General features: G+C 37.1%; 1 long non-coding RNA gene across 1 annotated transcript in view; it reads right to left on the reverse strand.

Annotated features, from left to right (window-relative positions):
- The window catches only part of LOC115495965 (uncharacterized), a 32930-nt gene that overhangs the window by 17525 nt on the left and 2007 nt on the right, over positions 1-13398 (reverse strand). The window contains exon 2 of the long non-coding RNA XR_012056990.1: positions 11926-12076. This is a non-coding gene — a long non-coding RNA (uncharacterized lncRNA). The remainder of the gene's footprint in view (positions 1-11925; positions 12077-13398) is intronic.

The following is a 13398-nucleotide window of genomic DNA, read 5'->3' on the forward strand; positions in this document are numbered from 1 at the left end:
CTCTAACCCACAGTGATAACACTACCTAGGTGTTGGAAGCCAGATAGAAATGAACAGAGATGAGATTCAATAAGCTCATGTACATTTCTATCACAGTGTGAGATACTTTGGCTGTGAAAATAAAGGTGTTATTTTTCCACTGTTGAAATAATACAGAATCAATAAGAGGCAACTGTGAGCCTCAATAGCATCAAGGGGTTTCTGTTGACATTCACAAACCAAATGAGCAGAGCTCTGCTGGATTGAGATGTCACCAGAAACCCCAAGATGGCATTACAGCCTTGTTTTTCTAAGTTGTGTTTTTTTGCAATAAACATCCGACTGCCTTTTCATTTTAATTGAAAAGCCACTTTTTACAACTTTTTCTGCTTCTCCTGTTCATATTTTTTTTTTTTTCAGGTTATCTGCTCTGCTCTACTGACCTTCCTCCTTTCCTCCCACCTCACTCTCCTACCTCCTGCCTCAACCAACATCTTCTTGTTTTCCTCTTTTTTTTCTAATTTGCTTTCTTTCTTTTCTGGTTCTTTGATTTCCCAAATCAAAATATATCTGGAATGAGTGACTTTTCTCAGTGTGTTACCAGCACTCCCTAATGTCCTTGTGCTAGTGCACACCCTTCCTTCTGTACTGTGGACAGACTATCTTTTTAAGCCAAACAAAATGTCAGTCATAGTGCTCATTATTTGTATTGAACAAGAGTGTCCTAGTAGTTTCTAATGCAGCAATATAAAATAGATTTTGTTTGAGAGCTAATAATACCTGACACTCAAACAGAGACTTCCATCCAGTGATCTCAAAGCATTTCACAGGCATTAATGAATTACATCTCACAACAGTGCTCTGACAAACAGGTTATTCCCATCTCACAAGTGGAGATAACTGAGGAGGAAAGAGACAGGTACTCTGTTATTACAACATCTCTCAGGGCCCAGTTCTTCACTGTTGTATTTAAAGGGTTTCTGTCACTGGCTTCAAGCCAACACTGAGTAAATAACATTAAAAAGCCCTCAAATGTTCCAAGCATTAGTCCTTTAATACAAGATCCCTTCACTTTATATAGCAGAGTATGTTCTCCTTGCAAACTGGGATATAGATACCTTTGGGGACATTTTATTATGGCAATTCATAAGTTACTAGAGAGAAGGACATTGTGTACTAAATGGTTCTACAGTCATAAATTAAACCCAGTAACCCACCTTCTGATTCTTTACAAGCCTTTTTAAAGAAGAAGGATTCTTTAAAATGAGGTGGGTTTTTTTTGTTTTTTTTTGTTTTTTAAACGGGACATAAAAGTGTACTCTTTTGTAAAAAATTAAGGTGTGACCAGAAACATTTTTCAGCACCATAAAAACCAGATAAGAGCACAAAATAAGAGGAGAGTGAGCAGAGAGCTCTCACAAAATGCATGTTAAAGAACTTGGATGGACTGATATCTACAATTTATTTGTTAGGAAAATTTCTCTCCTCTTTGGAGTAGGTGAGGGATTTATAGACACCGGCCTAACTACAACATCCAGCTGCCGCTTTTGAAATAACAGAACAGGTCTGTGATTTGTTCCTACCTTCTATGTGCATAAAAGGCATCCCTGTAAATTCTGTCGGTGATGGGCTCTCCGCAGAACATTGGTTTGAAATCATTCTCCATGGCAAAATGAACAATTAGACAGTTACCACAAAGCCAGCATCATTTTGGCTCCACATCTGCACATCACTCATCAGAACAGAGCCCATGTTTCACTGGACTTTTGAACTTCGTATATACAAACCTGTTGTAGAACAGTATGAGACACCTGGGATCACAAAGGACTCAGGATCGTACAGAACACTGCCAGTCACAGACACGATTTGAAGGTATCAACAAGAATTTTCAGAGTTTCTTCGTGTGTGGTTGTATGAAAAATAGAATCAAATGACCGAAAATTTCACAGAGAACTTTCAATTATTATAGTGGCCATTCCATTTATTAGAACAGCATTTAAGCTCACCATAAGTCCAGTGCCAATTACACACATTACTTTATCTTGGTAATTTACAAAGGCTATAACTTTGACAAATTTTTTTTTGTTTTTTGGTGACAAGTGATTTGTGATCAGCTGAAGTTATGTCCTTGGTAGTCCCAGAGGAAAGGTGAAGGTTAGGCACATAATGGGCACTTTGAACAAATGTCCATGGGTGAATTTAGCAAATAGAGATGAAACCTGTTTTTTCAGTTCCTATAACTTTCCAATTCCAGGAAGCTTAAGCTAAGAGGTACCAGCTTTGTTTCATAACATCCAATTATGTAACAACCACTATTTCTAGAGATACTGGCCTGTGAAAATTACTCTTTCAGTACATGAAGGAACCAAATAACAAAACCCAAACAGTAAAACTTTGCTGTTTATGCATGAGAAGATTTTGAACCACTCAGTGAGTCATTTTATGAAGCAATTAACTTTCCTTTTTATGCAGACATTTTTTCTTCGTCTGCCACCTTTTTAATCGTCCTTTGCATAAATTGTAAAATAATTTCTCTTTCCCTCAGAAACAACAGCTGCATTGTGAACTCCTGAATTGGCATGTCTTTGGAATATATTATAATAATTCAGAAACTACTGCCATTTCTGTCAAGCTTTCATTCATACAAAGGTTCAAACGTCCCATCCTCCCTCCCCCTTTCATTGCTCTTGCTGATCTCAGATTGTCCACTCACTTCCCTTGCTCTTCCAACTCCCTCTCCCGCCTCCAGCCTCAGCCCTTGCTCTCTAAAGCTCGACACAAATCTCCTTCCCTTGCCACTCCCTAGAACTGGCTCTCTGTAGCCTTCTCGAATTAGACACAAATGACTTGTCTTGACTTCCAAAGCCCTTTGTGGCCTCTCTGCTCACCACTGACCCTCTCATGTTCAATATCAAAGGTCAGCACTTGCTTCCAATTAGTCTATGAGCCAAGGTACCTTCCTCTGACTGCAATCCTTTCAAAACAAGCCCAGCCATGCTCTTTCCTCTGTTGCCCCTCACTTGTGGGGAAGGAAATGTCTATCAGTATCTGCAAAGCTTTCACATTCTGCCTTTTTAAATCCCCCCTCAGATCTTCACTTTGCCTTCAGAAACCGCAGCAAGAGCCTGACTGTTCACGTGTCAGAGCAACACTCAGCAACACAACAGGAGCTTCCTCACTGGTGTCACTATTCTACAGGGAAATGCAGCTTGTGTGTGCCCTATTCTGCAACTCAGTGGAGGAGCTGTGGCTGATAACTTGAGCTTTGTGGGTCCTAAAAACCACAAAAAATAATGAGCAAGAGAAAGCACAATAGGGAAAACACAGACTATTGGTTTCTAGGGCCCAGATGCAGGCATTGCAAAGCTCACATCAGCTGAAAGTTGTTACTGAATGAGAAGTCCTGGTCCATCACCTCCAACTTCAGGGTAAGCCTTTCTCACTTCAGACAGAGTTGCAGTCTGACCCAGTTATACACAGCTAATGGCTCCAACCTATATAAAGTTTGTAGAATTCCACAGATTTGGTAAAAATTTGTTTTCTTGATAAATTCAGACTCTTGCCCAAATACTAAGGATTTTTACATGAGCAAAAAAGTCACCAGTGTATAGTATATTGAGTAAATTCACTCACCTTGCCTCAGCATTTCTCTTGTAAATGTTTTTTTTGGCAACAGTTTTCCCAAAATTTTAGACTGAGGTATGCACATAGGAAAAAAATCATTCAGATAAAGGTTATAAGTAACTGAAATTCTATTAGGTATCTGAAATTCATTCATATGAATAACTGAAAACAGGCTATACAATGGCAAGCTTGCCTTAAACTGATAGATGATGCTCCAAGATCCATTATTATAAACACAGTGGTTTATTATGGAGATAATTGTAGGTTGTTCAAGTGGAGGATGGAGATGTGTGTGTGTGGGAAGTAACAGAATGGAGGTAACTAAATGAGTGGAGTGTAGGTGAATAGCTGAATGGCTTAACTGTTAATTTCCTCAGGGTTTTTTTACAATTTACATTAGTATGCAGAGAAGTGGGATCTAACTCAAAGAACTTTTCTGAGCAGGGAAAAAAATCACACATAATGTATACATAACCATGTGAAATACAGAAGCTTGGAACTGCATATGTAATTTCCTTGAAAGTTGTAGCTTGTTGTCAGAAAGGCCCTGCTGGGTTTCATAACTTGGAAAAGTAGCTTTCATGAAGTATGTCATTCTTCAAGGAACAAGCAACACTGCCATTTTGCTTCATACCACTGACACAATATTTAGCTCTGCCATTTAAATATAACTGCTCTTTTTTTACATTAATGCTACTAATAAATGTAGATTGCAAGGACTAATTAAGCTATCTTATAGTTATAAAGTGGTAGTTTATTTTAAAAAGAAAGCTCACACTTACTGCATATTCTAGATTTTTTTAAAAATTACCATTGTAATGGTAGCTTAGTTGTGGCAATGGTTCAAGGTTTTTGTGGTTTAGTATTTTTAATACTCCAGTGTCATCTACTCCAGTCATCCTTGACAGAGAATAAAGATGGGTTTTCAAGGATCACAGCTTTCAAGCTATGTGGAAATGCCCATTTTCCATCTTGAAAGCAATCACATACACAGATAAAGACAATGATACATTGACTGGTATTTAGAAACTGAATCTAGAAAAAAGTGCATGTTTTTGCTAAAACCCCTTTTTTTTTTCCATGGCTAAATTCACTGTACTCAGGAATAGTGCTAGTAAAATAGCTATCTTTAATGGGCATTTCATCCCTCTGGCAATCATAGCTGCAGCCTTTAGCACAGACATGAAGCCATCACTTAAAAACAGCTTGTCATTTTGCAGTGAACATAGAATTTATACTACAAAGTCAGAGGAAAAAAAAAATCCCCAAACCCCCGGCACCTTTTTCATTAATGTATGTCAGTGCATATATATTTATTTTTAAACAGATATAAAATGTGAAGAATTTTTGTTCCAGAATTTACATCCTCTTCTGCACGGTGAAATTCAATCCATGCCTGCCTGAATGTTGGTCAGTCAAATTTAGTCAGTCTTCACAGGCTGTGGAAACGCAGCCTTCACCTCCTAGTTCAAACAACCATTCCTGGTGCACTGGAAGCAAGAATTAGTTCTCATGACATCTCAACCAACTACACTCTCCAGATCAGTTAAATCTGATGCTTATTTTGGTGCAGAGGTCAGAGATCTAATGAGATAAGGCAGAAGAATGTTCTACAGCAGGAGCCAGAGGCCCCAAACATCTTTTTCTCATGCAATACTCTCCAGAATACTCCTTTCTCTGCTTCTCCCTGAGCTCATGAGGAGGGAGGCTGGTACTGGTATTGGGATAAATTAGTTCTAACAGAAGAAGAGACAGAAAATTCTGCTAATACCTATGTGTGTTCTATGTTCCACTGAAAAACTGAACTGGCTTTAATTATGAAGATTTTTTTTTTTTTTTTTTTTTACTTATTCAGAATATGTTTTGAAGCTTTTCTCTAGCCATGGAAGCAGAAAAGTTATTACATAGGAAAAAACAAGCTAGAAAAACAACAAAAAGGAAGAACAAAAGGAAATAAACGAAGGAAAAGAAAAAACAAGAAGAGAAAATTAGAAAAAGCAAAATTTCCCAAGCAATTCCCAATTCCTAGATTTCAAGAATTAAGACTTTAAGAAGAACCTAGATGACAGCTATCACAAATCTCAGTATCACAAAATCCAATCAAGGTGTAAGACTTCCCACACTGGGTGTGTTCAAATGGCAGCTTTGGATCACTTTGCTCCTACACTGTGCATATTGTGTAATTTTTGCCTTATACTCTATTCTTAGTTTGGCACCTTTCAGAAGGACTAAGCAAATATAAAATTCAACAAATCTAAGAGAAGTCGTCTTAACCTGGGAATACATTTAACAAATTGTTTTTCATTGCTGATCTGCATTCATTTAACAAATAGTTTTTCATTGCTGATCTGCATTATATTTAGTAGCAGTCTATGTAACTATTCATAGTAGCAAACTGTGCAGCTTTTGGTCGCAGCTCTTAGTAAGAGTCTGAAATTACACAAAATAATATTGGTGTTCAAATAACACAATACTGGAGAATGGGAAAAGCATATTGACATCTGAAAGAATTAAATAAGGTGAATCATGTAACTCTACCTTCTCAAGACAGCACCCAAGGCTCCAAGACACTACATAGGTCAGTTAATGGTTTTGCAGTTCACCAGGACTGGATATTTTTTCTACTTTAAAACTCACACAATCAGGAGATTCTTTTGGCTGTGTTATGCGTTTCTTCCCAACCATTATTCGATAGACCTGTCAGAAGATTACCTTGATTTCGCATATTTTTATCTGAAGGAAAACCCCATTTTCTCTGTCAATGCAATTTAGAAATGAAACGGTAAGGGTTTCTATTTAAAACAAAAATTAAATTGAGTTTTATTTTAAAAATTCAGCTAAAAAAGCTGAAATATCAGTATTGTGTTTTGCTCACCAAAAAGTTTCCTTCAGCCTGAGAATTTAATAAAATCATAGATGTAAAAGTATGTGTGTGCATGTGTAAATATCTGTCTGGCTTTATATAAAATCAGTTACTGCCTTGTTAAAAGGTCCTTCAAAGTAAGTCCTTCCTAAACACTGCCAAAGAACAGAGGAACCCATACTTTTAAAAAGGGAACAATGAAAGAAAAGTAGGATGGGACAATGTGCTAAAAATTAGCGCACACACTCCACCAGAAATTTGCTTTTTGGGCTTTTTTTGCTGCTTTCTAATACGACTGTTAAGAAGTTATGCTGACAAGCCCTTTTAAAATCAAGATCATTTCTGCAAGTCTTACTGAGTCTGGTACTATTTTGTATTGTCAGTTCAATTATTTGAAGTCAAAATTCAGTCATATTTATGACATGTTATCAGTCTGGTTTGTGTTCATCATGAGATACTGGGGCAATTTTATTCATCTGAGACTAAGATCTAGTCATAAATACTTCATGACTCTGCTATACAGACCAATCCATGATGCACCCAAGCATGTACACAGCTGGATACAAATATACATAATGCACAGAGTAAGGAGAAACAATAGAAAGGGACAGATCTAAGTATTAATGCATATTACATAGATCTAAAATGAAAAAAGCCAAACAAACCCACAAAACATTGTAACAGGCAATTCAAAATTATGTTATAGAGAGTGTTCTCAAAGTTATTATGGAGGTTTGGTGCTCATTTAAAATCTATTTTCAGGTTTGTCAGTTCCTCCTGGTTACCACCTTGTGCCTAGGCAATTCCAGCTGCCTCTCTGCTGGAAGCTGGATACCATTGCATTCAGATTTACAATCATCTGGCCAGTGCCCACTTCCTCAAAAAATAGGAACTTCTCATTATTTCTCTTTCCTTCAGTTCAAAATAGTGCTGGTCCTAACTTTAAGCACAAGTAGGTGTAGTCTATCTTCCATTTTAGTCATGATTCTGCCTTACTTTGTGGCAAAAACAGATCTGCTTTTCTTCTTGAATCTTCAGACTAAAAGGGAGAGGCTTTCTGAAGAAAAAAGAAATCTCATCTCTAGCCCTGTGTGAGTCACTTCAGAGAATCAGAAAGCAGCTTCAACACCAGACTTAAATTCTTTGAGCAGTAAATACCTTATTTTGTCCCTCAGGCATTGCTGTGTAAATACTTTAACGTTCAGTCACATGAAACTAACCCGTTGGAAAGTGCTGCATCACACTTAGAACTGGGTCAAGTACAGATTACAGAAACAGAGAAGAGGATCAAATGCCACTCAGCTGGTGAAGCTTTATGGAATCCTACAAGAGGTCAGAACTCAAATGTTTCGCTTCCTCTATTTCAGGAAATCTAAATAAATAACAAGAGAAGCTCACTGAACTTTCTTTAACATTTGGAAAGAGGCACGGCTCCTGAATGCCATTGAAGAATTCCTGTATGAAGGTCAGTGCTTGGAGAATCTGATGGTGAACAGGAGAGAAAAGATTACAGAGTTATCCAAAACTATCCATCATCTGAATAAAGGGAAAGCAGCAGGTATTGATCAGTTCTCTGGAGAAATGTTGAAAGGGGGTGGAAGGTCAAAACATGGAAGTTACACTATCTTGGAAAGGAATGAAATCAAGATCAAATGACAAAAGCAGGACAATAGATTCCCACTCTACAATATACACAGCATGCATATTGTAACACAGCTGAAATGAAATTTCACAAAGTGCACAAACACACAAATGCACCATGGAAATATATTGTATATCAAAAAGATGAGACATATAAATGCCAAAATATGAAGTAGAACAAGGGAGAAGAAAAATAGGGAAAATCTTACACAGCCATAAGTGCAAAAACCTGAGACATTTGCTGCAGATATGCAATTTCTACTAGTTATAGAACAGAATTTGTCAGACAGCAAAACCTGAATATACAAAATATATTTGAAGCAGATGAGAATTGAAGAAAGAATTGCTGAAAGACAAAGAAACACACTCCTTAAGGCACACATGCTTCTCATTTTATTTTGCAAGAACTTTTCCCCCATTTGTGAACTGCTGCCAAGTAACTTTTCCTTGGTACCTGAGCTGAAGCTGCTGAGGCTGTGAAGGTTTGGTTCTCGCTAACTCTGTTCATCCCAGCACAACACAGGGAAGTGTATCAGACATTGGCTGTTAGTCAAGTGTGCTCTATCCTGAATGCTACTGCCACAAATCCTGCACTACCTGGTTTGAGTGGGTGCCTGACACTATGACATATTGCAAATCAAGGAATTAATCTGAAAAAAAAAAAGTCCAACTGCAGAGCAGAAATAATAAAAAAATGTTTGAAAAATGACTTAAAGCAGGCTGGAAAACTTGAGGAAGTATTTTGAAAAAATTGTAGAGCATGGGATTATGCTTAAAACCACATGAAACAGGCTATGCTTACATTCTTTTCTAATTAATCAGGATCTTAAAGACCATATGTTACTCAAAAACATGAACAATTTTATAAGAAATAACTTCTAGGAACATACAGGAAATTCTATGCCTCCAATGTTAACTCATCTGAATTTTATTTCCTTCTATTTTTAAAGGAAAACAAACCATGAAGAATCCCATTTATTCCCATGACTAATGACATTACAAACATCAAGTTTGGTCAAGTCATCTGTATTTTCATTTAAGTCAACAGCATAGGTGAATAAGCATCTGGTAGAGATTCTAGGTTACTCTATATGTTAAATTACTGTTTTACAACTAAACACTTGCTGAGAGAATTGAAACAAATAGGTGAAGCATCTTTCACAGAAAACTCTCTTCAGCATCATCTCATAGTGGCTCTCACCATGATTCTAATTGGCAAAATAAATCTGATGAGTGTAAACAGAGCCACCTCAACCCAAGGTAACATTTTTTTTTCCCTTGAGTCTCCAGAGGAGGAAAAAAAAAAAACCTGTGCAGTTTTGCTCCATGCTAAAATCCAGGGAAGGGCATTCTCACAGGCCCAAAACGTTTACAGAAACACTGTGCAATAAGTGTTTGAGTTGCTTTCAGCAGCACAGGACCATAAATGAGATTTCATGCCCTTTCAGAATACTCTAGATTGATTTTCCTCCTTTATGCTGCTTTTACACTTATATAACTCAGTCTGATTCAGTGCATTTACACTAACAAGGTAGAACTAGTAGCATGTATCAGCCCACTTCATAGAAGAGTATTTTTATTACTGCCTGTAATACAGACTCAGAGGTGATTGTGTTCAATTCTCTCTACTTCATCCAAGTGTTAAATCTGTCATTTTTAATTTTGCCAAATTATATCCTACAACTTTCAGAAGTATGCTAGGAGTGTGCTTGGGCCTGTTACTTTGGAAACAGCATTGCAGGTATGTTGGAACTCAGAGATGAGAATTAAGATAATTAAAATATTTTTTCAGTATAGTTGGAAAGCATAACAATAGATACAGAGAACAGCACCCAACTCAGGTAGCTTTCTGGCATCACTTACACAAAGTTTAATTAAAGTTTCCAAAAACATCTAACCTCTTCCTTTGCCCTACAGAAAGGTGCCTTGCTCAGGTCTACAGAACCTTTTGCCATTAGCTTCACTACTTTGGTGAGCTACTGCAGAAAGTCAGGGGCTAAATTGACTTACATAAACACACACCTTTTCTTTTTACCCCACTTGAAGCTAAGGGAGTTTCTCTTAAGTACCCTTCAAAATCAGTAAGAACATGATTTTACCATTCTGTCCTTCAAGCTTACTCTTCAGAACTAAAAAGAGACTGAAACACTGTGACTAGAAGTGGAGTTTCTCTACCTTACTCTTGTACAAGGTTTAAAAGGATGATTTTTACAAATCATTCTATAACCAGATTCTGCACATAAAAAAATAAATCAATATTTTTCCTCACTAACAAAGATAATTTACCAAAACACTGTGTTTATTACAATTCATTCAGCTGTGTTTCTGCCTGGTGAAGCTATTTGTCAATTTTAAAATGGAAAAAAAGGAAAAAGCTTTCATCATTCCCACTTATTCTCCTTTCTCACCTTTAACTGTTGACAAGTTCTGCCAATGAAAAAATTTGCAGCCATTCTCTCTCAAATCTGCCTTGATAATCCCTTGTAATTCTATGCCAGCAGAAGGAATGATACTCTCTACTTTGCCTTGAGTAAACTGCAAATATCACCAGAAAGTACAAATATTCTCATCTACAATATATAAGATCATTACATAGAACTGTCAGCCTATTCTACAAATTCCCATCTTATCACTGGGAGGTTAATTAGTGGGGAAGAAAACCTTGCAAAGGTTTTAGCATTTCTGACTTTGGAATCTCACAGCACTCTACAGATTTAAGTAAATTCTGCCTTATAAGAGCCTTCCAAATTAAATTCTTAGGTGAAAGAAAAAAATCACAGAAGGGCAGAATCCCCACCCCCCCCTCACCCCAACCCCAAAGCTAAGGGCCGTATTATGAATATGTTCTTGCTTCTGGTAGAAATTATTTGCATATTTAAATGAATCGGACTGTCTCAGAAAATAGCTCCATACCAATGGAGGAGAAGCTGTTCACAGTGCAACTGCAATGACAGCCAAAATTTCACATTATTTCCCCTGAAAAGTCAGTGCGAAAGCTATTGGGTAGCCTGGAGTCAGAAGATCAGCACTCCTTTTTTCCCCCAGTCAAAAAACTGCTGGAAGCAACCTTAAAGATAATATAGTCCAGGCACTTTACAAAACCAGGTTTTATGCAAGACACATTGATTAGTTTTCCAGTGACGTTTTCCCAGCGTCTCCAGATAGCCTGAGATATTGTGAAGCTTCTTTTAGAATCACATTTTCTTAATAATTCCCAGAATAAACTTTTGCTGGAAAGTATACTAGCTTCCTTTTCTGCTCTCCCTCCTGTCCTTTTACTTGTGTTTTTAAACTGCAAGCTTTCCAAAACAGCAACTGCTTCTAAATATGATTGCATATTAACTTACAGAACATTCCCTCTTGAAGTTTTCAGATGATATCATAAAGCAAATTAGCCTAGAGAGCTTCATTTTTAGTTTTCTGCTCTAGTCAAACTTTCAGGTTTTAATCCTATTGAAAACAATCACCCATGGTCTCAGCTTGCATTGTAACAATATTCTAACCATGAAATATTACTGCTTTCCTGCCATATTTTAACATTATCGCATTCCTTCTCATAAGATACTGTCAAATGATACCGCAAGACTTGGTTTTATCTGACCAAAATGTTCAAGAAAACGAAGAAGGGCTCTTCTTCTTCACTTTTATTTATTTATTTATTGTTAACAGGTGCTTTTGATTCACTAAAAGCTTTCCATCCTCTCATCTTCTAACCATTTTTCTCATCTTTAAGCGTGTTCTCACCTAGAACAGGCTCTTTCAATGTTCTTTCCCTACTTCAATCAGAGTGATGGTGGTACTGACTTGGAGTTACTCACCTTCTTTGGCTTGGATGACAGTTAATTTTGTGCTTTTACCCAGAATTTCACCACAGGCACCTCATTTTCTCAATTCATCTTCTGTGAATTTCTTTTTTCAGTGATCATCTCTAGTGGATTTTACCTCAAATGTGAATGTAAACAATGACCCCTGAAACAGTGAAAGCACAAAAGGGGGTGAGCATGTACAATGGTGAAAAAACATTAATTCTGTTTCTTTTATGACATCTTTAGCACTTACAGCTGAAATGTAAAAGGTCTTCTGGTTATCAACCACAGGCCACAGCTGGAGAGAAAACATCTCCCTCTGCAATGATAGCCTGACACTTGCTTCAGGGTCAGAAAGGGATCCAAAGGTTGTTTTTTTTTTTTTAACATATCCTTTCAATATTTTATTTTCACTCAGAAATATGAGAAACATAAACTAGAAAACATCTTTGTTTCCCAGCAAAGTTTTTCTGGACATAACATTTATTTTTTTTCACCAGAAAATACTACTGCATTTGTTTTACTCTGTATTTTTTTATTCTTTTGTGTGACCTTTTGCAAAAGCAGTTCCTTCCTTCTTGTCAGGTGCATTTCATTTCTGACATTTTTAGACTCAAAATTCCTTCTGACAGAAGAATACACTTCTTTATTGAAGATGGTGCAGATTTGAGTTAGAATGAGAGAAAAGAAAAAGGGACGAGGTAGCAAAAAGAGAGAAAGTCAAGAAACTGTGAATGAAAATTTTAAAATAATGACCGTTTTCTAAAATAAAAATGTACACTAAAATCTCCATATGTGTTTTACTAGAAATTACTAATTTTAAAAGACCTATAAAAATTTTAAATTTTTACTGGGATGGAAATATTCTTCTGTCAGAAATAGCATTGCAGATCAATACTTATAACAAATTACAGGAATTCAATTCCAAATTGTCACATTTGCTTTTTCAGTCTTTTTTCCAGGTTTCCTCTTGCCCTCTCCTATGACTTCTTTTCATGCACTTGACCCTTCTTTTTAGAAATAACCTTATGTTTATCATCTCCATAAGCTTTTAGTAAATGTCTTCCTATATAACACATCTCCATGCCTTGGCCCCATCACCTCTCATATTTCCATATTTTCTTTGTTTTATCCCTTCTTCTGTCTCTTCTATTCCCTGGTTCCCTCAACTTGACACCCATTCCTCACTCTAGTCTCCTCTAACCGTGCTCTCAATAAAAAATGCTGGTATCTGTTCCTATTGGGACTGGCTTTCTTCTGCTACCTGCAATCCTCCTCCAAATACCTTGGGGAAGGAGAGGGAAGGGAAAGGCAGAATTTCTCTCTGTGTATGCACCTCAGTGATCTCTGCCTGCTCTTTTTCAGATTGGAACTTGCCCAACGTGGCAGGCAGCGAGCAAAGCACGGAGCTGTGTGGCACAAGCACTGCTGGCCAGCCCTGGTGTCCCACACCGGCTGCATGTGGGGTCCCCAAAGCATAAACTA

This window comes from Taeniopygia guttata, chromosome 7, assembly GCF_048771995.1.
Source record: "Taeniopygia guttata chromosome 7, bTaeGut7.mat, whole genome shotgun sequence".
NCBI lineage: Eukaryota > Metazoa > Chordata > Aves > Passeriformes > Estrildidae > Taeniopygia > Taeniopygia guttata.